At 43.4% G+C, this 23,369-nt stretch overlaps 1 protein-coding gene across 2 annotated transcripts in view; it reads right to left on the bottom strand.

Annotated features, from left to right (window-relative positions):
• The window catches only part of SLC8A2 (solute carrier family 8 member A2), a 627,882-nt gene that overhangs the window by 546,983 nt on the left and 57,530 nt on the right, over positions 1-23,369 (bottom strand). The window lies entirely within an intron of this gene.

The raw sequence follows: 23,369 nt of genomic DNA, 5'->3' as shown, positions 1-23,369 counted from the left end.
TTTATCGCTGCAGTTCCCCAGCAGTTCTGCCCTACAGAAACAATCAGTGCAGCAAGTGAGAAATGCAAAAAAATGATCAGTGGGAAAGGAGAAGTGAACACACAGGTAAAAACACCACTAAATATGATTTGAAGTAAGGGCATAGTTGAGCCCTGACAGTTTTTCCTCATTACACTGCTGAATACAATTCAAGGGAATCTGCTGCCTCACCAGGGAAGTGCAACTGAAGACAACATGTAGTTTTATTGGTGGCGGGACAGTGAGGAGGCAAGATGATGAGGGCTTTGGGTGGTTTTCTCTTAGGCTAATATTTGCCACTACTGTTTGTCTTGGAGAAACAGCACTGCTATTGCTTGCTGCCTCCTACTATCAAACCACGCATGCATTCTTTTGTTTGGGAACCCTAAGTTGTAGTCTTTTTGCCACCATCATAGGGAGCTGAGGGGGGCTTAAAGAGAGATGGAAACAAGGCCACCAGCCGTTTATTTTCTCCCATTCTATCAATATGGGAACATTTTAGGGTCAAGAAACCTAGATGATGATTTGGGCTAACAAACTTGATTTTCACAAATGTCAGCAAACATAAACTGTTCATGCCTTCTCACACTATGAACATTTTATTTCACAATTGTTCTGCAACACTTCATTTTGTGTAATGTTATCAAACCCCTAGATTAAAATAAAGAGAGAAATTAACAGTGAATTAAGTAAACCAACTTTGTTCTGATATAGGTCACCCTTATTCAGTTATGTTAAGAACTAGGATATGGGCATATTTAGGTTATATGGTATTCTTCATAACAAATTTACGAACCTTGGACACAAATATAATGCTTAATGGGAAGCAGAACGCAACAAAGAAATATCAGAAGATGCATGAGTACTTATTTGAAGGAGAGTTGCAAAGTCCTCGATATGCTCTGAATGTGAGAAAATTCCTATTAAATACTATTAACATGGCACCTCACAGGTTTGGCTTTATGGTGGATACTTTGAAGCAATGTTGGAGAAGTTGCCAAGATGAGGGATGACATTGTCCACAAATTCTATCACATTGGAAAATGAGTCTATCTCTGATACATACCATATTGTTTTTTTCAGGTAACAATTAAAGACCCTAATCTTTGAACATCAATGGACACACCCCTAACACATATATTGTTGGCTACAAGATTTCACATTTCTGAAACTCAGATGCACCACCACTGTTGAGTATGTGGTGAACTAAACTCTAATATTTGTATCATGTAAAAACTAAAGACAGTGGTCCATGGCACCATCCCTAAATTTGAAAGAGTGTAGTCCCCATTTATAGATTATGTTAGAGAACAGGAGGAGGACTCGCCATCGCACACAAGAGCTCCCTCCGATTCTCCACCTCCACCACGAATGACCCTCTCTCCACCACTGAGCACCTTCACTTCCAGATACAGACTAGCTCGAGAACCACTCTCCGTGGCACCCTCGCCTACAGACCCCCCAGACCTCGCGCCTCGTTCGCCACAACCATCGCTGACCTCATCGCACCCCATGCCATCGCCTCCATGGACTACATACTCATCGGAGACCTGAACTTCCACCGTGACAACCCCACCCACCCAAACTCCACCACCCTCCTGGACAACCTCTCCAACATCGGCCTGAAACAGCTTGTCAACACGCCCACCCACAAGGCAGGACATACCCTCAACCCCATCTTCGCAGGAGGCAACAACATCCACTTCAGTAACACCACGCAACCCCACTGGACGGACCACCACTACATACACTTCAGCATCGACAAACCCACGGCCCCCAAACCTGCAAGGCGCCCTCCACAAAGAAACTGGAGCAAAATCACTGAGGAACAGTTCTCCACACCCTCAGCCGCGACGCCCCCACCTCATCGACTGACGCCAACCTTGCAGCCAAAGAAGTCCACACATGGATCTCCAACTGCGCAGACGAACTCGCACCCCTACGTAACAACAGACAGCACCCCAGAAAAGACACCTGGTTCACCACCGACCTCCAAGAATCCAGACGCACCTGCAGACGTCTCGAGAAAAACTTGAGAAACAGCAAAACTCCGAAAGATCACACCACCTACAAGACAGCTATGACAGAATACCAACAACGCATCAGATTCACCAAAAGAACCTCCATCCGAAACAAGATCATCACCAACTCCAGCAACTCCAAATAACTTTTCAACGTCATCCAGGAATTCACCAAGCCCCCTAGCGAAACCATGGACATCACCCCCTCCCAGGACCTCTGAGACAAGCTTGCATCCTACTTCGACCTGAAAATCAAGGGCCTCTACGACCACTTCAACAACCAAACACCGGACATCAAAGCTGCCGCCCTTTCCAGCAACACCAACGGGCCTACCATCTACTCCTGGACCCCAGCCACCACCGAGGACATCACTTCGACCATGAAAGGCATCCACTCAGGAGCCCCCACAGACCCCTGCCCACCGCACATTTACCACAGAGCAGCCACCGCCATCGCTCTCAAACTACGACGCACCATCAACACCACCTTCAAGACCGGCACCTTCCCCGACGACTGGAAACGCGCAGAAGTCAGACCCCTGCTCAAGAAACCTTCAGCAGACCCCTCAGACCTCAAGAACTACCGATCCATCTCCCTCCTTCCTTTCACAGACATAGTCACAGAGAAGATCGTCAATGCCCAGCTAACAACATTCATCGAAGAAAACTCCATCCTCGACCCCTCCCAATCCCAATTCCGGAGCAACCACAGCACTGAGAATGACCTACTCGCCGCCACAGATGACATCCGTACCCTCCTTGACCAAGGACACACCGGGGCACTGATCTTGCTTGACCTCTGGGCAGCATTCGGCACCGTCTTCCACCGCACACTCACTGCCAGACTCTACGACGCCGGCATATAGAGAACCGCCCTCAAATGGATCAACTTCTTCCTCACCAGCAGAACCCAAAGGATCAGACTGCCACCCTTCCTCTCCGAACCCACAGACATCAACTGCGGAGTTCCCCAAAGATCGTCACTCAGCCCCACACTCTTCAACATCTACATAGCCCCCCTCGCCGCCATCGTCAGACACCACGGACTCAGCATAATATACTACTCCGACAACACTCAACTCATCCTCTCCCTCACCAAGGACCCCGTCACCAACAGGCTCAACTTCCAGGAAGCAATGAAGGACGCCACATCATGGATGAGCAACAGCTGCCTGAAGATCAACTCGGAGAAGACAAAAGTCCTCATCCCCAGACCCTCCCCCTCTGCATGGGACAACACCTGGTGGCCCACCTCCCTCGACAACCCTCCCACACCCACGGACCATGCCAGAAACCTCACCATCGTCCTCGACTACTCCCTCTCCATGACCCGACAGTTCAACACCGTCGCCTCCAGCTGTTTCAACACCCTCTGCATCCTCCAAAAGACCTTCAAATGGCACCCCCGGAGTCAAGGAAGACGATAACCCACGCACTCATAACCAGCAGACTGGACTACGGAAACGCCCTCTACGCCGGGATCAACAAGTCTCTCATCCACAAACTACAGACCATACAGAACACCGCACCAAGACTCGTCCTCGGAATCCCTCGACAGGAACACATCTCCCAACACCTACGCTACCTCCACTGGCTCCCCGTAGACAAGAGAGTCACTTTTAAGATACTCACACACGCCTACAAATGCCTCCACAACACCGGATCCCAATACCTCAACAAGAAAATCTCCGTCCACGTACCCGAGAGAAACCTCTGCTCCGCCGACCTCACCCTCGCCGAAACCCAGTGCATCTGCAAAACCAGGACAGGAGGAAGAACATTCTCCCACATAGCGGCGAAGATCTGGAACGAGCTCCCGGTCGAAATCAGACACGCCCCCTCCTAGTACATCTTCAGGAAGACACTCAAGACCTGGCTATTCGACTGATCAGAGCTGCTAAATCCTACCCTCCCCCCAGTGCCTTGAGACCCTCTTGGGTGAGTAGCGCGCATCACAAATCCCTGATTGATTGATTGATTGAACATCCCATATAGATGATAGAGTATTCTATATACCTGAAATCATAAGGTGATTCAGGTTAGCTTTAATTCCCTATTCATAATATCTGAGAAAGAGAGCAATGTTTTGTCGTTGTCTAATCCTTAAGCACACCGAATACTATGTTGTGATCTGCCAAATACATCAAAGAGAGCATATCCTTTCATTTTGTGAAAATTTGTGAACTTTGAAAAGTATAATATATACCATGCCAAATTGTTGAATACAGATTTTCACAAAAAGAAGTTGGGTATGTAGAGCTCAAATGCTGCCAAATGTCTGTTCAAGACAAAAAACTATTTATTTGTATCTGTACACCAGACAATTGCTACGACACAGAAAGCAAAATGGCATGTTTCAGTTTCATTTTATTTTCTGAAAATAGCGCGTTGACGTGGGTAATTCTAGACACGGACAGGGAAGAAATGATTTTTCTTAGCTCATGTTCTTCATCACACATAACTCAGGAAACAGACTAACCGTATATGCAAACAATAGTGCAAAACACTGGCCAATTTTGACTTGGCAAAAGGGCATTGCCTTGTCTTGAGTCCTTCTTCAATGTTGCTCTTCCCTCTGGCCCTCCCTATTCTCCAAGGAACCCAGCCTATTTGATTATGTAAGACATAATTGAAACAGCAGAACAGCAGATAGAACATAAACCTGGCATGCGATACAGTGTCTGCAGCCATCTCCGGGCTAGTAAAGCCCACTCGAATATACCTGTATGGCATCATTTATTTGAAGAAAGGGATCATTCTATTCTTCTAAGCCCTTTCTGAGATCATAAGAGATATGTGTCATAGCACAGTGCAATGACACAAGATGAGAACAACTGGCCTTAGCTTTAGCCATTACACTGGCCAACTGCGCGTTGTACGGCCCATCTGCACAATTTTTGCTCACGTCCTAGTAATCTGAAATAGAACATATTAGCTGTACTCTTACTATGGGCAGCTGAATCGGAGTTCAAGACCTCATTACTCCTATGGATGCATTTGTCAAAGGCATATTAATGCTCATTTCTGTATTTAGCTACACGGACTACGACCCCTTTTGTCAAGAATAGTTTATTGCAGCACTTAAGAGTTATTTCGTTGGCGATCAGAGGGTCTGGCAGGTCCTTCGAATCACTCAGCTAAGCTTCTGCAGTGCCTTATGGACTCAGTGCCTTAATACACATAAAGCATCCTCAGCACATTTTACAAGGATCAGACGTCTCCACAGGCTTGATCAATAAAAAGAGCAGACATAGTTAGTGATATAATGCACATGTGTCTATTAATGTGAGCACTGACGAAGGAAAAGGAGTCAGGAAGAAGTTAAACAGGACCGGTTTAGAGACCATGGAGTTCAGTTCCAAACTTAGTGCACCTGATGCTCAAAAGGACATTGTGCATCCAAACAGAGTTTGCAATAGGAAAACAATCATATTGCTCACTTTTGCAAAGTGCTAATGATTCACAAAGGAAGAAACGTGAGAGGGGCTTGAGCATTTTTAAACCAGGCATTAGTAATGTTCAAATGAGTACAATTCATGTGATTACAAGGAGACATTTAGGGAGAGACAGGATAGCCAAATAGCAGCACTTCTCCCTCGAACATTGGTACTCAAAGAGGGTCCAAAAACATTCAAAGCAAACGAGGGAAAATCTTAAGAAGACAGCCTAGAAAGGATGCAAACTTGATTACCTAATATATTTGCAGATTATTTGGTTCTAGCGCAATGAAGAGCTTAAACAAAAATAAGACATGTGGCTTAGAGGAAAATGTACAGTCACTCTCTTGGAGAATGTACAACGCAGATTAAGGGGCCACACATTTGTTTATGTGGTCACTTTTGATATGATTCTTAATATTATGAAATCATTTTACTATGCTTTATAAAAATGTATATCAGATACGCACACGACTATTGCCCTTCTCTTTCTAATAGGAACATTAGATTCCAGGCATTATGTTTGGAAAATGCCTTGCAAAGGAAATGCTCAGTTATGGGAGCTTGTGTACCTGGAAGTGCAAACTAGGTTGACTACATTGCTAATGTAAGGAAGCATGAAGCTAATGAGCATTTATGTTTATATTTTTATATATATTTATTAGTGCGAGTATTAGGAAGTTGGTTACTTCTATGATTCTACCTCCCAATTGATTTTTGATTGCCCCTAACTCTGCACCCTTAACAAATTTCCACCATACTTTTCCAAAATCTTCCTTTACAATAGTTGTTAATTTGCTGTTGACCAATCAAAAGGATACAAATTTGCAGGATGAATCACAACTTTATGTCCTGTTTAACGCTAGGTTTAAAAAGACGTAGGTCCTTTTAAAGGAACTATGGATTCTAGTCTATGGAGATTTGAAAAATTGCCCAAAGTGAAGTTTCTACACAAATAACTACGTGCATCAATTTGCAAATTTAAAGCCTCAAATCTGATTGGTTGAAGTCTGATCTCTTAAAAAAGAGAAGTTTCTAAAAAGGTATTTTTGTAAACACAGATCTATTGAGCCACTTGTCCTGAAGACGCTACAGAATCACAAATGTAGTTTCTTGATTCTGGATGAAAACCCACTGATCTGGATCTATAGGTCCATTTATTTAACACAATACACAGAGGAGTGGAAATAGAAATCCAGGCTTCATTTACCCCGCTCCTGAAAATGTCTGAACATCAGGGATCATCATTGCTATCAACTACAGCCCTTTTCGTGGATCCGTCTGACCTCGTCGGAGTTGCTCACAACTGTAGTCTACGATTAGTGGACCAGTCCATGTTTGATGGACTAGTCTAATATCTTGCTTGGTGGTTTAGGGTTAGTCTCACAAACATAGTGATGCTTGGAGGACAAGACTTATATGCATATTTATGGTCACTGACAAAAAGACTTCCGGAATAAGACGTAGAAAGTAAGGAATTCAGAAGGTGCCATCATCCCAACCTTATCCAATAAACTCATAAACAACATCACAAATAAAACGAGTGAAAACATTACACATAAGCTTACTGGTGGCATTTGAAAGTATTCTGAAATGTTTCCTGTCAAGTTAGTAAACGCTATTAAGGGAAGGTTACATTCATTGTTGAAGCACAGCTGATACATTTAATTTGCTTTTTTTAAAACATTATTTTCTCTATGGTGTGCTTGCTACTCTTTTAATATTGGGTGGGTGTATATTGAACCTTTCCCAATAATTAAGTTGCTCAACATAAAACTGTCTTTTGAAGTAAATATGAAACATGTTTATTGAACCAGTGTCTCTGAAATGTACAAACTTAAAAGGAATACTCATAAATATAAAACTTTACTAGTTTTGAAGACTATCAAAAAAGTATCGCCGAGTTTAAATTCTAGTTTTGGACTCTAAGAGTGACTAACAGAACATTTCAGGAACTAAGCACCTATTTCATGCTAACATTTTAAAAGTGTTTTAAACATAACAAAAAAGAAGCATTTTATGCAATCTGTGTTAAGAATTTGTCACCAACTTAATTTAAAATGACAAATTTTAATGGGGAGAGATTTTACTATAAGAATAAAACTTTCTATTAAAAAAATTGCTTCACAGTTTTTGATAACATTTTTTTTATTTTCTGTTAATAGTGAACTGTGAATGAAATAAAGCCTTAGAATTGGATTGTGTACAGCACAGAAAAGCATAATTTCATACGTAAGCGGTGATGTCATTTATCCTATAATTTATGATGTCATCAGTCATGACAACAGCAGAGGAAATTGAGTCATATAAAGGATGAACTTTAATACACCTTAATTTTCTTTTCCTCTAACCAGAGAGGCTAATTTGGAAAAAGACACGTTGCTCCCAAAAGCATAATACCCACTAGTAATGCGCAATTGGAACTTGTAAAATATGCTGATTCAAAAATGAAATAGAATGTGTGTGCATATTTGTGTTCCGCTTGTGTACATTGCGTGTGTAACTTATATTTACTGTATTAATCAGCACGTGAAGGTGGGCCTACCCTAGTACATAGACAAAGTGAGGCAATGCAAATGAGGGCCCATTCGCACAAATCAGCGTATTCCACAACTGATTTTGGAATGGGTCCAGTACAAAGTTAAACAAGCACTGGGATCTGGCTTTTGTTTCCTTTGTTATAGTCTATTATTAATTCACTGATCTAAGAAAGCAACTCATTGGGAATTTTGAAATGAAAAAACAATGTAAATAGATACATACCAAGGACTTACGAGCTGCAGTGGCGTAAAAACAGCCCTTGCAGCCCCAGTGCAGGGAGGGCCCGAGCTTCAGGGGAGCCCCTCCGCACTGTACCCTGGCCTTAGCACTCCTGAGTGAGTCCAGAGGGGGCCCCACCATGTACTTTGTAGGGGGGACCTCAAGTTTCGTTACACCACTGACGAGCAGCCTTCGTGTAATGTTTTTGTTGTTGTTAGATTTTAACCCAAAACATTTTAAGATTTTTTTTTTCTTTTTGCATATTTATATAGCACGAACTCGACCCGAAGGCATTGGAGCGCTTTACATGAGCACCGTATTTACATTACACATTCAGGCCCGGGGAGATTAAGTGATTTGCCCAGAATCACAGGATGTGGATGCGACCTCGAGGCTCGAACCCTGGTTTCCTGTACCAAAGTCGGCAGTGTAAGCCGACGGACCACATCCTCTCCCCCATGATGCCACCCAATGGCGGGTTAAAGAGGGCGGAGGCAAGTAGTGCCTGCATACATGAACCCACCGTAAGAAGCTACAAAGGCCCAATAGCAGTGTTTGGGGTGCCACCAGACTGTCACAGAACAAAAACATTATTTCAACTTTACTAAAGATAAAATATATATTTTTTAAAAGGACACGTTGGAATCCCAATCCCTGACATTAAAGGGATTACATTTGTTGTAAGTGAGTACATTGTGCACAGACCAAATACGGTCACATACAACGAGGGGACCCAATGGCTAATGTGGAATGACATATTGTCCTGTGCTCTGTGCTGTGGTGGGTGGAAGCAAAATCTGAATGACACTGCAACAGACTAATGGCTAGAGGGCCAACTGTAAATGCGTGTATATATACGTATGCACACGTATATATTTTTTCAGATTAAAGAAAAAAGTTCCTGGCAAACATCAAATCTAAAAAGAAATACTTTTCCCATTAGTGGCACAATAGAATTTATAGATAAAGAACATTGTGCACCTGCTGGGAAAAATATTACTTTTTAATAAAGTGCTCTTTTATGATAAAACAATACAAGTATCTCCACTAGTTTCATTAGACATGTGCAATTTCACTGCTCACAACTTACTACTGCCAAAATGCTTTTTATTTCTGCAAAACACATAGATTTTTGTGACTAATGTACGACATGCATACTTTACACAGGTAGCTCAGCGAAATCATTGTGAATTAGAAAAAAGAGTTAACTACACCTTGTCATAAGTATTCCTTTTCCGTTGCAGGACTTTACTGGAATTTCTCTGAACCTTTGTAAACCGCACACTTCTTTTTTTTCTTGCTCATTTATAATATATATTCCATAGGTTTTTTTGGGGGGTTGTGTGTGTCACATCCTTTTTCTCTAACCCGCTGTAACAGAATACGTTGTGCAATCAATATTTCTATAAAATATAGGGCATCTCACGTAAACTTGTCTACAGAGTGAAAAAAGAACTGAAAGAAATGCTTGTTCCATCCAAGAATACCCGCCGTGTCTGTGTTAGATTGATCCAGCCGCAGGACGACAGTGACCATCGCTGTGAATAATAGGTGGCAGGGAGACCAAATTGCTGCCTGGGGTTCCTCGTGGGACGAGGCTCAGCCTGGGCTGGCAGGAAGCAGTAGGTTTTAATTATCTTCCCTTCAGCCACCGTGATTTATTGACAACAGATCTTCCTGGCTGATGGATCCAGTGGCACTGTGGGCGTCTTGACTTGATGAATGCAGCTTACAATGTGAAATGTTGCAGCGTTGCAGACACATGCCATAGACAAGAGGTGCAGCCAGACCTATCCATCCTAATCCCAAAACTGAAGCAGGCAGTGCATTGTCATCAATCTTAAGGGAATTTACCTCGCGGGATACTGTCTTGGGGAGAACGGTAAAGCAAGCATTGGCAATGCCAATCGGTTTGGTGTTGGCTTCCAGTTTTTGGATTGGCCAGGGCTTGCTTTTTCATGGTTTTTGCAGAATGTTTTTGTTGGGCGCAGTGGGCCTGCCTGGCCCTCACCAATATAAAAAATTGCTAAAATCAAACATATTTTTGGGTCTTAAAAACATACATTGCCATGATAGACCCTGGTAAGGAAGGGAACTACTTTGTGCATGGATATGCTCCTCGCAAAAGAGAAGTGAAGTTAGCAATGTGGCTGGAGTGGAATGATCCAGTACCAGTTCTGTATGATGTGGTGGGAAGAAGAAATATGTGCATCACACAACTACAGACAACATGATTAAGAGGGCTAGCTGAAAGCCCTTATAATGTGAGGTTTCATAGCTCAAAATATCCACGCAGTAACCCCAATATGATGATTGTCCAGTCTAAAACTGATCTTTAGAATAAAAAGCAGTATTTATTACACACACTAAACATGGCGCGCTGAATAATCCCCACAGTATTCTCAAGGCTAGCGGTCTAGAGCTTGTCAGGGCGACGCATCCCCCATGCAGGTCCTCTCACTCCCAACTTTACTCCATGCTATACTGTGCGTTCCTGGTGGTTTCTAAGAAGTGACCCCAGGTGCTGCCTTCATATTTATGATGTACATCAAAGTCTGGCTTTGGTCTTGAAAGTATTTCAACTACTACAGCTGTAAGCCCACTGAGTTCCAACAAAAATCACATGGGCCTACGGCCCAGCTTCCACCTTACCCCAACCTCAGTCTTCAGAAGAGTCCAGGAGCCGGAGTGCTTCTCTTCCCTGCGTTCCACACTGAGCAGCTCGTATCACACCCTTCCTGTGAATGGTGGGATCAGCACACTGGGGCAGTTGCAGACAGTGATGGCTTCCGCATGCACGGCTTGTCCTTCTTTGCGGTTCCTGGCATTAAGTTGGTGATGCAATGAAGTCCCTGCCGGCAGCTTCTGGACGTGTTCCCAAGCCCTTCCACTAGCAGCAGGGACTCCTCCAACATGGAGATGGCCCCAACTGGTTAGTGGGCCCCCGCCTGTCATATGATGGTCACTGACATGGGCAACTGCACACAGTCTTATTTGTATGGTTGACAGCTCCAATAATTCCAGTGGCACTCCTCCTGGCACACGACCGTCACGGACAAGAGCGATGTCCCCAACGAGATCAGTGCTTCCGGGTGACATCTTGCAACTTCACAGAAGACCTAAGATGGCCGGCAAAACTGACATGCGCCCTTATAAGTGCACTCCACTCCTCCTACCTGCCATGGCCTAGCCCCTCCCCTCTCTGCACACGCTTGGCTCAGGCAGTTACCGAAAAACAAAATGATTATAAAAGATAATTTTATTTTTCAGCTGCTTGCTCTGAGCCAGTGGGGCGACGCTCCTCCGCCACTGCGGAGGAACTGCCACTGAAAAGAGTGGAGAAAAGTGGCATAGAGTGGAGTAAAGTAACGCGGACACCTTTATCCTTCGAAGCTCAATGTTGAACATACAAATAATGTCGTCAGTAAATGACTGAGCTTATATTCAATCAAGCAGACAATTATGCTGCAGGTTGACTCATAGTCATGATGCCAAGGTCAGTGATCTAAAATGGGGCAGAATTTCAGTTCGTCATTTATCTATTCATACACCAATCAAAACTTTCTACAGGGGGTTAAGTAGATTTAGGGGGCAGAGAACTGCTACTTGGATGAATAAACGAGCATCAGTTATTATAGGACTTTAGGTTGGTTATGCTAGCCAATATTGTCATGACATTGTGCCAATATGTACGGTTTACTGTGTAAGAGGAAACGAGAAAAACAGCTTTATTAAACAGAAAATCAACTAGGCTTGTGGAAGAGACTGGCAGCTGTCCTTGAAGATAAGACAGTTGCAGGAAAATATATCACTTTCCATAGTAATTAAAAAGAAATAACTTGGGGAGAATGGATATTTGGATAAATACATTTTACAGAGATGGTGAAAATATAAAATTAGATGAGAAAATAGGTAAAGTGTCAAAATCCAGTGGCACGATGGCCATGGTTAATAGTTCATACTTTCAACATCTAAAGTTTCTATTGCTAAAAGAAAAACGACAGAAAAGACAATATACTTCACACACTCATCATTCTGTAGACTATGTCTATACTGGTATTAATAAGAACCAATTGTCAAACCTAACATAAAATCATTAACAAAATATGGGCAGCAAGGGCTTTAATTGACCCCATCTGGCCCATGCAGAAGATTTTTTATTCATCAAGTTGACAAACAAATGCTTTTTTTGGTAAAAGCCCCCCATACCTCGGTTTCACTTTAATAGCGGCTGCGGACCTTTCTTTAGACACAGCTTGTCTAAAGAAAGTGGCGTAGCCTCTATTAACGTGAAAGCTGGCATGGGGCGCTTGAAAACAACAACCCAAAAAAGTGAATTAATAGTTTAAAAATAACATGCGGCCTCTTTCGGCGGCACAAATAAACCAAAGGCACGGCCGCCACTGTGGCGTGCCGTGCTATATAAAAAAATACATTACTAATAATATAAAAGCGTGCTGCGTGCTGCGATGTCGTAGGTGGAATAGCAGTTAGATCATTAAAGAAAATAGTGCTCACTGACTACATAACGCAGACTGTGTACCAACACAAGTAAAAAGTCCAGTTGTTATGGGCGGTAACAAATGCAGACAAGGCGGTAACAAGGAGGGACTACTAGGCCTATTCATAAAGGAAAAGCAATGATTTTGCAAGGAGAGTAACAGGAGCCAATTGAAAACATGGGTGGGGCTTCCATGCCATACCTCAATACAACATGCCTCGCAGAGCAGCGCATGCGCTGCCCAGGCTCACCCTAAAAACGACTATGACACAGCCAGCACTAACCACTGCATATTGCTTTTTTTTTTTTTTTTTACTTTCAGCCTTGCTGCAAAGCAGCGGCATTGCTGCACGACATGGCTAAAAAAATATTGAGTCAGCCAATAGCTCTTGTAGTCAGGACCTATTGCGTTAGCCAATGCTTGTTTATCATTTAAGTGAGTAACATCTGCGGCGGTAAACTGGAGCACGTTAATTAGATTTTGTAGGAAAGAGCATTTAGACCAATTCCTTCATGTAAAATGTTGTCATTGGGCACTTCCACTATCTGACTGGCATCTTAAGACTTTTAATTGCTCAAAAGACCAATGCATCCACTGCAGAGATCAATGGATAGCCACATGGTCACAGGTTCGGGTCCTGGAAGACCCACTCAGCCTTTCAGCACTCCAAGATTGATTAAATGAGTTCCGTTAACTTGAATGACATTAATCTGTAATTTACGCCAATATACCCTCGGGCTGAGCATGTGGTCTTTTAAGCCACATTTTATGTTAATAGTGATTTCAAAAGTAATTGCAGTTTGGGGCCTTAAGTTCTTTAATTACAGATCGGACTCTCTTCTGTGCCAATTTGAGTAGCTAAGCAAGCTCTTTACATTTTTAATTTGGCAGTGTTCTCTGGAGCAAAAGACTATGCAGTGAAGGGCAGAAGTCAGACATTTCGTCACGAATCCGCACCAATATTTTCAGTGTTCATGGACAAACACCCTTTATATTCCATAAGGTGAACTCAGCAAAGCAAAAGTAAAGTTTCTCACAGCAAAATCCCTTTGTTGCTTTCCTAGATACCATTCCTCCCTCTGCTGGCCTACATCCCCACTAGTCCTACGAAATTTGATCTATATTTGGTTTCCCGCATCTGCAAACCGTCAACACCCTGCAGGCACGTTTTCCTCCACTGCCCTCTTGAAACAAATAGATGTGGATGAGGAAGCACAGAGCGTTGCTGAGGTTGTGCAGTGTCTGACTGATGGTATGCAGAATGACGTCAAGGGCATAAAGAGCATAAGGATGGGGACAGCACAGCTGAGAATGTTGGTTGAGGGTTTGCAGACAGTAGCTGGGGATGTGCATACTTGCTGGCCTTGTCATAACATGTGCGAGTTTGAGTCGTACACACTTGGGGCAAAGAGGGTGTTGTCGAGGGTGTGCAAGGCTTTGAAGAGGATGTGCATAGGATGGCTGGCGTGATGAAGTGCCGGATACTATGACTCGGGCATGGCATAGGTCAAAATTCTGTGACAGGCCGTGGCCAAGCTAGTGGAGCAATTACAAAGTGTGTCTCTGCTCAACACCAGGCTCACCAAGAGTTAACACTTCATCCTGCCCACCATCCGCCGGATCCACAAGACACCTGGGAGAGGAGGGGGTTTCTCCACAAGATGGCCCCTGCCACTACGCAACTTGAAGAAAGATGGTGTGGCTTGAAAAAAACACGTTGAAGCCATGAGTCCATGCAGCCTCACACCCCTGAGGTAAAAGATAAGGCCCACTGACACTGTGAGACAACCTCTGCGCCTCCACTGAAAACCCAATCAGCACAACAGAGAGTACCAATCCTCTGGAGGAGTTGATGATGTTGGAGACAGAGGAGCAGTTCTGCGCTGTGCACACCCCAGGGTGGGGTAGCAGTAGAACATCTTTTCAGGGACTGAGAGAGGGCTTTTCGGTCCAGTGAGGTGATCTTAAGCAAGAAATGCAAAATGTAAAGAGAGATGTCAACGACCAGAGTCAAAGAGTCTTCAGATTGGAGAAATCCAGTGATGGCAGAGAAAGAAATGAAGTTTGTCAATGGTGAAGTTTTGCACTGCACAAGTAAAACATCCTCCTACAGGAAAAAACTTGAAAGCACCAAGAACTAATTGTCACACATGGGGGATAATGAGTGGAACAGAAAGTACAGACATCAAAACCTTTACACTTAGGCTAGTGCGCTCCCTCATATTGGATCCCGAAGCCCAGATCATAATAGATAGAACTCACAGAGGGGCAAACAATGCATCTAGAGGGAATCACTCAACAAATACCATCAGATGGGTCCATCAATTCCAGATGAAAGAGTAGATCATGGCGGCAACAAGAATCCAAGAGAAATTTTCATTTGAGGTCCATATCTACCAGGATGCAACAGGGCAAGAGAAGAGACTTTTGATCTGTGACACCATTTTGTAAGTAAATAAGGAAGAACGTGTACAGTGCACGAATGCCGATGCATCTTCGCGCTGGAAATAGAGAGGAAACATGTAAAGAATCGGGTGAAAAGCCTCATTCCTGTATGGGAAATAGCCAGGTCTTAAGCATTTTCCTAAACAGGGGTCTCATCGGTTATAGCCTAATAATAACCGGCAGTTCGTTCCAGAGCTTGGATGCTCGATAGGAGAGGCTTCTGCCTCCCCAACTGGCCTTTTGGGTTTTGGGGACATGGACTAGTCCTTTATTGGCAGATCTAAGATTCCGCTGTGGGGAGTGATATTGGAAACGTTTCTGTAGATCCGACGCCCAACACCATACAATGCTTTATGCACCAGGCACAGTGCCTTGAATTCAATGCGCTGCTTGACCGGAAGCCAAAGAAGCTCCCTGATGCTGCTAGAACTATGGTGGTATTTGGGAATATTGAGCTTTAGCAGTTGGCGTTTGTCTATGCCCAGTAGAAGTGCATTGCCGTAGTCAATTAGGAACAGTAACAGCCCCTTCCAGATGGGGCTACCCCTTCAAAATTTGTTTCGAATGGTATGGTCAACACATACAAACCAAATCAAAGATGGAGGAACAACAGATACTTTGCATCACCAAAGATGATGCTAGGGTCCCTGGTGACTCTGTTCACAAGCATAAAAGGGACTTTCCCAAGCACTATAGAGAGTGATTGGGGATGGCACGATATAGGCACAATATCAAACCACACCCAGAAACGATCAAAAAGGAAAGAGACAACAATCAGATCTCTGCGGTACACTGGTGACCCAGAACCTGAGTAGCAATCAAACGCCGAACACTAGATGGTAGATTAGCCTGTGATGCTGACTGACCAGAAGGACCACTTTAAGCTGGTGCAGATTCGGGGAAGTTGAGCTACACAGGGGCCTGGTGGGGTGGAAAATTAGACACACTTTCATCTTTGCCACCTTTAAAGAGAGGAGCAGTAGGTTAGGAGGGCTATGAATGACCCTGAAAGGGGTAAATGTTAGTGTTAATCAATGTGAGCGCCTATCTGAAATTTGCAAAAATTGTAGATCCCCTCATTATTAGTCCTGTGAGATTTAATGGATAGATTGTAGAGTACATCATTATTAGTCCTCTGAGATTTTATGGATTGTAGAGTACTGTATTGTCCATTCGTTTCATAGATTCATGTTTAGATTGATAAAGTTCAAGCCTTTACCCTTGTGCTTTCTTATAAATTAGTAAATCTTGAAGGGGAGTACATTTCTCTGGATGGAATCGTGTTGGTTATTTTAATACTAAAGACTGCAGATGCTAGTGTTCACGTTTTAGGTCTGGCAGCATTGCTTGTGAAGCACCCCAGTCACCTCATCATTGAAAAAAAAGATGATAAAATTACATTCTGGACAAAATTATATTATGGGCTGAGAGAAGTGCTGTACCATTGTTGACCTTGAACTTATATTTTGAACTTCTCTAATGAAAGTTATATTTATTAAGTTTCTCGGGTAATTGCTTATTTGTCAGTTCTATTTGTGATAAATTGTTATCAAGGTTAATATTGCCAGGACGCACCACTCATACTCAAGGGTTCAGTCTCCCTACTGGGGTCCACCACAGCAGAGAAGTGAGAGGTGGAAGTAAATGTGGTGTGAATTGACAGAGAAATGTCAAGTGGGAATTGGGGTATTGGCAGTGGCAGCTGCTACTTAACGGGGTGGCGGGGCAGGGCGGACTTAATTTTGTTTTTGTTAAATCACTTGCCTGCGGGCCGGCTGCCGCTACTGGATCTTCTTTGGCTATTCGGTTGACTCCAGGAGGAGGAAGCACTCAAGCTCCTAGACTCCCCTAGCCAATCAAGGTGCTGCATGAAGGCAGCGCTGTGATTGGACTGAGAACCATGGCTCAGTGCTCACACAGGGATTGGGAGTGTGTGCATGTTCTCCACCTAGGCTGTGCAATACAGCCGGGTGGAGAACATGCTAAGTGCGCATGACTGTTTGGCTGGCCAAAGACGGCCGGCCAAACTGTCATGCGTACTTAAGAGAGTCCCCACCACTCCATCCTCTGATCCTGCGACAGCCCAGCCACCCCCAACCCTAACCAGCTGAGCCACGACAGAAAAATAAAATAATAGCATTGTGTAATTATCATTTTATTTTTCCTTTGTGAACTGCTCACAGAGCAGTGGCGCGACACTCCTCCGTCTTAGCGGAGGAGCCACCACTTGGTACTGGAGACCCCGTCAGCTGAGTCCATGATTGTACCTTGGGTCATGCAGAGGATGCTACATGTTTCTCGGGCTCATTAAGACCAAACTAAGAGGGCTACTGCAGGTGCACATTCCCTGTATTGAAACTGTATTTAGCCCAATCAAAGATGGCAGTTTTCCTAACAGTGCTTCTGGGTCTTGGGGAGCAAACACAGGATAAAAGCATAGTCTCTACTCTAGCCACTTATCTGACAACAATTCTAATTGATAGGTATACTCTTCGCTCTTGACAGTCATCACCTCTCTCCCTCATCCTTACCCTTCTGTTTTCTTGCGCTCCATGAGGTTTTCACTTATTCATTCTGACAAGGTACCTGTGAAGATATTCTTGTGCTTCTCTTGTGCCTCTGTTTTTCGGCTCTCTTGTTCTTTTTGCCGGAGTGCAATCGATCACAAGGATCTCTCCGATGTCAAGTCATTCTGCATCCCAGAAGTGGTGAGTAATCACATGATATTTTTTTCATATACTTTCGTACCTCATCATATACGTTATAATGATTTAAAGTGAGAATCACCAACAATAAGAATTCTAGCATGTTTATGTTTTTTCATGATGTCTGCTGGAGTTTGTGTCAGTGGGGCATCACTCAATGGATGACCCCTTTAGACTTCATATATTTTTTCATGTATAGGTATTTTCTTCTCTGTAAAGATTGTATTTTTCGCTTATTTTTCAATTTTTCATTTTCATTTTCCTCATTAATTTGCTTTTCACCATCTAATGTTGTTTTGCTTGCTGTGCATATTGTGTAATGCGTAGGCTCTTCAGAGTCCACCCTTTGTAGCTCGGTGTGACAAGAGTTTAATCTTCTTGGATCTTCTGCACAGGATTTGTAAGGCCTCCTGTTTCAAACTCAACTTGAGCTACTGCTGGGAAATACGTCAGCATACAACCTTTCCCTGCTTTGACGAATCCCTGTTGCAATTTTGAAAATACACTATGAAATCTTTATCACTTTCACTGCAAACATTCGTTCTATATGATGGCTAAATCTTACAAGGCATATTTACGGGAGCTAATGCAACATTACATTTTTTTAGAAAATGACATTTTGTCTGGCTTTCAGTCTATTGTGTACAGCCCACTAATATTCCCACAACAATACTTTATGGGCTATGGGGCAAGTGGAAGGACCAGAAACAATGACTTAGGGGCTTATTTACAAGCCCCTGGCACAGCAGGTGCGTCACTTTTTTTTAACGCATATGCGGCGCAGTGTGCTAGCCCATATTTACAAGGCCCCGTAAAGCCACTCTGCATAGCTTTTCATGGCCTTGTAAATGCAGCCCCGTTTCACGCATCACTTTGTGTGAAAGGGGCGTGCCATGGGTGTTGCTGTGGGTGTTCCCACGCAACACCCATTGACTCTGCTGTATTCATAGATTTACAACATTCTGTAAACCTAGGAATGCATCAGAATTCTTCGTTAGGAGACGCAACGAGGAGAAATACTTTTCTTTCTCCTTGTTTTATTGTTCTTTCTACGCATGCTGCATTCTGCAGCACACATAGTACAAGGAAAACGCCATCAATTATAGTTTTTGTGCAGGAAGGTGTTTCCTGCACAACAACAATCATCCCCACAACGCAGGCATACTTGCACCATGACGCAAGGGTGCCTGCTTTGGCGCATGGCAGCCAATTTTGCACCAGCACAGGGGAAAGCACAGGGATGCGTTGTATTGTTGTAAATACGATGCATTATTGTGCTTTTAAAATGACGCAGCTCTGCGCTGCAAAATGGCTTGCAGCAACGCACTGCGTCATTTTGTTGCAAATGAGGCACTAGGAACGGCCAGCAATGTTACCACTAATGCTAGCACATCACACAGCTGGAGTAATCAAATCATCAGTACACGATTTCAGAGGTATCTTTAAAATGTCATACACGAGACATGATAAGATGGTTAAGCTGACCCAGACGTTCTCTGCCAACAGATAATTTGTATTCAATATATTAATTAATATCCCAAATTAAGTCAAAAACTGTCTACTACAGCAAAACACTAATTTATGCGTTTTTTGTATCATGCTCGTCTCCAACCCAATTCCACCAGTGGAGAATGACAAATGAAAATCGAACTTTTAAACTTGAATTCACGTGTTATACATTGGCGCAAACTACAGTCTTGAGAAGTTGAACCAGAATTGTTTAAAGAGGGAGAGTTGTGGGGGGTCTTAGGTATTTAAATACGCTCGGAAATGAGTGTGCGTCTCATGAAGAGGGGTGTGTCCCTGAACAAGTCCAGTGATCTTCAATCCAAGAAGGAGCAGGTCACCAGCCTTAGTTTCACTCACATTTCCAGGGTATGTGGCAAGCTGGGGATAGGCACAGAATTCATGTAACGGTAACGCTATGCCCCGAAAATAGTTTGTGCCGGTTCAGAATTGTCCCTAAGCTGTGAACAGAGCAGAGAAAGATCAACAAAGTGGCTGCTTGTTATCTTAAGCTTGGAGACAAAAAATACTAGCAATTCAGGCCTTCTGGTGTTCAATTGAACTGATCTGGCTAATGGTTGACTGCTGTTTTTTTAACACAACAGTGAGCTAAAATATAATAGAAACATTGACTGCATGAAGAGGCCAGCTGAATGACAAATATATTCTGTAAATCATATTAACAATAACAGGTCATGACAGACAGAATCCAGATGTTAAGCGTGTAACTGTCACAACATCCTTTGTACGTCACAGTATCCTTTGCAATTTATGGCAATGTATCACAGTGCTTAATGCACAAAAAAAGCCATTCGGCTTGGATCATGTGCAGAACTTTAACAGCGCCTAAAAGTTCTAGAGATATACAATGGGAGGTAAGAGCTGAGAAACTCCACGGGAAAGCCACAAACTAAGCTGAGTGTCACAATGTAATTGGCTGTCTAGGAAAGTGTGGCAATTTGCTCTCTAGTATCACCTTTAACACATATGTATGAATACAATTGTGTTCAAAAGCACTAGTGAAATATGTTTTTGAATGTATTTAACAATGTTATTACAGTGAAACTAAGGAATTCCTGTAAATTGACACTTTGTTTTTGATGTGAGGAGAAATTACAATTTGCATTCTTCAAAGACAATCTGTAACTTAAGCCCTGGCCATTGCCTTTACATCAGCCTGAAACAACTAATGTGTGACTAAATCATAAACAGCTTGTATCAGAGAAGACATTTTCAAATATACAGATGGTGTAAAGAAACATCCTCCAACACATTGCTCTCACATTCAAGACAGGAGGGGGGCTAGCCATCACCCATAAGTCCTCCTGGCTCTGCACAACAGCCAAATCAAACGAGCACCTCACATTCCACGTCCCACTCCTGCAGTCTCAGCTGGCCTGTTTTGTTCTGATGGACAGACTCCCCAGAACCCAACAATCACCTCATTGCAACCCTCTTAGGCCTAGGCCTCATCTCCACCACCCCGCCCCAAGCTTCCACCCAACTTCAACCTATTCTGCAACTTCAACTGAAAAATATTAAGGAATGTCATGATACATTCCCCGGTACCCAGCACAGCAAGAAGCATATCATTAAACCCACTGACTCCAAAGACAGTACCCTCCATCTCATCCTCTTGGCTTCACCCATAATCCACTGCAGGTAACCAATACTCCTGGAATGGGCAGATCACTGACCGCCCCTTCTACATCTTCCACACCACTCTACTGCATCAAGGTCAACCGCAGAGAGACAAGCTCACATTACAATTCTTCAAAGACCACTCCCATAGGCTAGCTCCAAAAAGATCTCATTAACCTTCCGAAAACCTTTCATACCACATCATATTGTCAACACACTTCTCTACCGCACTTCACTAAAAAACGATGTAGAATTTAACGGTCATTTCAAAACCTGATCCTTTAAACCAAACTTTTCAGCACCTCTCTACACCCATGCACTCTCTGACAACAGGTGTGTTACGCACAGAAAGGAAATGGAGACCGAACAACGTGCCTGATGACCTCATCCAACTCAAAAGAGTCCGTTACACTAGCACAGTCCTAATCACCTCAACCAAAGACAAGTGCCACAGAACTCTCATCAAAGAAGCATGTAGCAGACCCAAAGCACTATTTAGGGCCATTAAACTCTGCATCAGTCCACTCCTTGATCCTCTCATTCTTCAGTCAAGTTGATAAGAGCAACACTATCAATTACTTTTCAACTGGGGAGAGGAGTTGGCCTAACGGCTAGGGCGCTCGACCTCGGACCTGAGGAACTGGGTTCGAGTCTCGGTAACGACGCTGAACATCCTGTGATTCTGGCCAAATCACTTAATCTTCCCGTGCCCAACAAAAATGAATGTGTGTCCTCATGTAACTGGAACTGGTGCTATGTAAAGCGCTCTGAAACCTGATTGGATTCGGGTCAAGTTCGCGCTATATAAAACTCTGCAAAAAAAAACGAAAAAAAACAACTAATCTATGACAAGAAAAACAACATTTCTCAGCCTCCCTTGCAACATCCCCTCCCCACTGCCACATACTACATCCCCTCACCCCCTCCCCATGATCTCAGAGCTAAACTGATTCAAAGTTACCTCATATGAGTATGAAATCCTACCATATTTAACTCTCTTTGACAAGATCTCCTCACAATGCCCCTCAAAATCATACATTTCCCCCTCAGCCAAGGAACCTTCAAGGATTCCCTAAAGACTGGATATATGCTTTCACTGCAGAAGAAACCAACTCTGTACCCAAATGACACTGCCACCGTCTGGCCAATCAATCTCCCATCCTTCTTACGACGATGCCCCCCTCACGTATGACAGAGACAACCCCTTCTTCCTGATCCTGCACAATTTCTCCCTAGCCTTGAACACAGTAGATCATCAAGCACCAATTCACACCCTGGAAAAAAACATGAGTTTTTAACACAGTAATTTACTGTTTCACCTCATATTTTGAAAATACCCAACAATTTATACCGATAGGAAAGCAGGATATCCAAACTCCCAGCGCTATACAGAGTCCTCCAGGGTTCTGTCCTCTCTCCACCTCCATCATCTGCAATCTCTACATTGACCCTTACTTGCCAACAAGAACATCAGGATAAGTCAATATACTGAAGACACTGAACTCTGCCTTAAAATGTTCTCAACCAATGACATTCAATAACTAAATTGCCTTGAGGTAATGAGGAATAGACACCAAGGGACATATTTACAAGGGGATTTCGCCACCTGAATATCACTTTTAGCAACATTCTGGTGGTGATATCCCCTTCTCTTTATTTTCAATGTGGTGTTAAGCCGCTTAACATGGCTTAACGCTGCCTTGTAAATAAGGCCCCTTCTCAGGCTTCACATAGCGTGAAAGGGGTGTGCAATCGGTTTTGTAGTGGGTATTCCGCCGTAACACCTATTGCTTTTTGATGCTGCCCCATATTTAAGAGGCTAGGGCAGTGCCAAAAACTAAGACCAGGGAATACCTGGTCTTAGACTGGCGATACGAGGAGAAATTATTAATTTCTCCTCATGTTTTGCTCTTTCCATGTGTGCTGCATTCTTCAGCACACATAGAAAAAGCAAATCGCCTTCAAGATTGTTTATGTGCAGGAAGGTGTCCCTTCCTGCATATAAACAATCGCCCCTGCAGCACAGGCACCCTTGCAACATGGCAGCTGAGTGCCTGCATTGGAGCTAGGCAGCTTTATTAGTGCCAGCGCTGGAGCAACACTGGGGTGTGCCGTATATCTGTAAATACAGAGCATCCCTGTGTTTAAAAAATGTCGGTGCATGGTGTTACCAATTTTGGCGTAATACCACGCTCCAACATTTTCTTGTAAATATCCCCCCCGGTTCGTACCTAAACTTAAAACCAACAAAGACAGAGCTCCTGTTCACCAGCAGCTACAAACAACCACGATCCAAACTGGATAACCAGCCTGAACCTAGCCAGTATGATTCCT

This window comes from Triturus cristatus, chromosome 9 (assembly GCF_964204655.1).
Source record: "Triturus cristatus chromosome 9, aTriCri1.1, whole genome shotgun sequence".
In the NCBI taxonomy this organism is placed as follows: domain Eukaryota; kingdom Metazoa; phylum Chordata; class Amphibia; order Caudata; family Salamandridae; genus Triturus; species Triturus cristatus.
This window is presented reverse-complemented; position numbering and strand designations above follow the sequence as displayed.